The sequence below is a fragment of the Lycium ferocissimum genome, chromosome 11 (genome assembly GCF_029784015.1).
Source record: "Lycium ferocissimum isolate CSIRO_LF1 chromosome 11, AGI_CSIRO_Lferr_CH_V1, whole genome shotgun sequence".
Classification (NCBI taxonomy): Eukaryota; Viridiplantae; Streptophyta; class Magnoliopsida; order Solanales; family Solanaceae; genus Lycium; species Lycium ferocissimum.
Genome location: NC_081352.1, coordinates 5,030,430 through 5,034,099, shown reverse-complemented (window position 1 = coordinate 5,034,099; position 3,670 = coordinate 5,030,430). Strand labels below are relative to the sequence as shown.

At 36.5% G+C, this 3,670-nt stretch overlaps 1 long non-coding RNA gene across 1 annotated transcript; it reads right to left on the bottom strand.

The window, feature by feature from the left end:
- Positions 1-352: 352 nt before the first annotated feature.
- LOC132036227 (uncharacterized) lies at positions 353-3,457 on the bottom strand. The gene is made up of 2 exons (XR_009409538.1): positions 3,323-3,457; positions 353-1,196 (listed from the first exon to the last, which is right to left on the bottom strand). It is a non-coding gene; the product is annotated as an uncharacterized LOC132036227 (long non-coding RNA).
- Positions 3,458-3,670: the final 213 nt, after the last annotated feature.

Below are 3,670 nucleotides of genomic sequence, written 5' to 3'. Positions count from 1 at the left end.
CAAAACATGTCTTGGTACAGAGACTAGTGGCCATTCTAGTTGCCTCGCCAAACACATGTTCGTTCCTACCTCGTGATACTACTATGAGGTCATCAACGCCTAAACCGAGGGATAACCTTTCCGGACAAGGCATGGCCTCAATTTAAATTTTTCTCATCGGCCCAAGTGTAGTATTATATTCAAATCAGTAAACACTCATTTTATCAAGTGCAGCATCTGAGCTTCAAAACACAACAGTTACTTAGCAAAATAACTCGACTTAAAGCAGCAGCTGCTAGCAGTAATTCAACTAAATGTGACGGCCATGGCCTAGCTAAAAAATAGCAGTTATCTTCTTAAGCAACGACTTAAGTGCAGCAGTTTGCTCAAGATATGGCATTTCGAACTTCAGCAAAAACATGACGGCCCTTTCCCTTCGGGCAGCAACAACATTTAGCCTCCAAGCTCATATATTTACTAAAGATGCAGCCCTTCAAGCACAGCAATCAGCCCATAGAGTACAACGACAAACTCATTGAAATGCAACAATAGTTTATCAAATATAACAGCTCAAATGAAGCATCTGTTTGCTTTAAAGTGCAGCAGTTGTTGCCCTTTAAAGTGCAGCATTGGGACACCAATTCAGCATCTGTTTGGCCTCAGAAAATACAGCAGTCATTTCCACCAAACGCAACATCTGTTTGCTTTAAAGTGAAGCAGCATTTTGGCTGCACCTGCTTGCCTTGAAATGCAGCAGCAAATCAGCTCAGAGTGCAGCAGTTGCTCGCCTTAAACAAATAGCAACATTTAACCTCAAGCGCTGCCCCCTTATTCACTTAAATGCAGCAATATTCCCTCAGAATGCCACATCTGAAAGTGCAGCAGCACTTTGGCCCAGAATGTAGCATTTTGCTTGGCCTAACATGCAGTTATCACTTGGCTTGAAATACCGCCTTTCGTCTTAGAATATTTGACCTCAATAATGCAACAAGTAGCCCCAAAAATGCAGCAGCCGATAGCAAAACGCAGCAGCAAAATGCCTTTAGAAAGTGACAACATTTGATTACAGTATATGTTCTCATCAGATGCAACATTTTGGGGCAGTATTTGCTCATCAGAGACAGCAGCAAAATATGGCAACAGACATGTTGTCTCGACAAAACTTGGCAACACCTCATCCATCGAAACACATCAAGGACATTTGGGATTTGGAACTCCTCCGGTTCATGCAAAAAAGGTGGAGTGAAAGATTAGAATCTAAATATGGAAGCATCACTATTCAATTTAAACACTTAAAGCTATAAGTGACTCAAATAACATACAGTTATGCTCCAAGTAATCCTAAGTCGAGTGAAACTACATCATTTGCAAGGTTCCAACAAATTCTACCAATTACCATATTACCATGAATTTCTAAAGCCAGGGCATAAACAACATTAAATACTTTTCAACCTACTACACATAATGATCTTTACATATTCAGGTAGCACATAAAAGTAGACATTCGATATTTGGCTTAATTAAACAAAAAAGAACAGTCAACCACTTAAGCAAACATACAGATCCTTGATCTGGAGAACATACACAATTTTAATCATGTTACCTATATACATGTTGTAAAGGGAATAACCAACAATGGGCATAACATTTCAAACAGGGCTAATAGTAATCCATAGATGAGATGGTTCCCAAAAATTCTACTTGGTTTACAGGTAAAATAAGGTTTCTGATATTTAAATAGAAGAAAAGGGTACTGGAACCACTGGTTTTGTTGAAATATGTTAAACAAAATGTTTACACTTAAAACATGTGTGCGTTTATTTATTAGCCATAGTTCTGTTTCTTTGAGGTATTTACTAGTTGCTAGAAAAATCAAGACAAGTGTTGGAACTTTTAACTGGAACTAAACCCATACTCAAGGGACATAACTTAAACTAATAAATTCTACATTGGCACTTAATGGTCCATGATGTGTTAAGGAATGATGAGCTGATGAAAAAACTGAGGCCATAAACATTGAAACAATAATTTAAGGGCAGGAAAATCCTCATACTGTGATATTCAGAATACTTGAGACAAACAAATGTCTTAAAAGAAAAGCATACAATTTATACACAAATCACATGTCTTGACAAAAAAGGGAGGAAAACAACAATAAAGGGTATAATAACGAAACACTAGCCCTCAAGCTATCTTAAGTTCAAACAAGAAAAGGGCTAATTGTGAAAAACATGGACTTAAACTTCATTTTGGATCAAAACAGTAAAGGAAAATGTTTAAACCAGCAGCTACATAACTACAGCTTCAGAGAAATACACCTTTTAAACTACGAAACAAAAACTAAAGGCTAACTATTCAACTGAAGATGAGAACAGATTCAAATGAAAATGGGAATGTAAAACTAAAACACATATGCATTTGAAGGCTAAATCACATAATCTAACAGCCACTCTATTTTCAGTTCTCTTTTACATCGTAAGCGATTCATACTTCACAACTCACACACCAAAACAAAGTAAAGCTAAGACGCTTACAAAATCAACTAAGAGCCCGTTTGGATTGGCTTATAGCTTGGCATTTTGCATTTTATAAGCTGAAAAAATAAGTTGGGGTAGTCCAACTTATTTTTTTTATAGCTAATTTTCAGACTATAAGCTGCTTTAAGATAAACTAAGTTAAATGGGTTCAATTATTTTTGAGCTTATTTTAAGCACAAAATGACTTTAAGCTGGTCAGCCAAACACTCAAAAAAGCTGAAAACAGCTTATAAGCCAACTTATAAGCCAATCCAAACAGGCTCTAAGCCATGTTGAACTCTAAACAAAACAGAAACATAGAGCTAAGAAATTAATTGAAGATATTAAGCAGCAACAGAACTGAAAACAAGATAAAATACTAAATAATATATTAAAACAGAACCAAAAGGAATGAGGGAATAGGGAAAATTTCTTTTTTCGGGAGCAGCGACGGGGGCAACGAAAGTTGAGTCAATCACCTTCGAACTTTCACCAACACTACAACTAACTCGAACTCAAAAATATTTACTTGTTCTGATAATTCAAGGACTCGGTTCACAAGAGAAAATTTCTTGTTTAAAGCCGAGCAATTACAAATTTCAGAACTTGGGGGTGTGAAAAACCATCCCCTTGAATGAAGAAAATGGGGTTCTATTTATAGAATCCCAAAATGTTCAAATTTTAGGCTTCAAAACGATGTGGGACATTTGGGATTGCCTTCGAATCCAATTTTGACTTGAAATTCGTTTTTGTTTTTGCTTGAGATCCGTTGAATTCGAAAAGAAAAACGAAATTGAAAATAAAAAGGTAAAAACTGAGCATGTTACCGTTTGAATTCGGAGTATAACAAAGGCAATTGAATTCGTTTGCCCGAAATGCACAGGCAAAGACTGGAAAAGAAAAACTCTTCTGCATTTTAGCCAAAAATTAAGGAAGACAGCTGGTCCTTACTGAGTTTGTTGGAACGTAATGGAGCTTAGGGTCTGTTTTGTTGTTATTTCAGCTGAAAGACATGAAAATAAGGATTTTTGGGGAATTAAATGGGAATTGGGCCGGGTCATCTCAATTGAGCTGGCCATTTGGGGTCTAATTTGTGCGAAATTGGGCCAGAGAATTCAACTGATTTAGGATACAAAAGGGGCTAAAATTGAATTTAAAAGATGGCCCTTTTGTAT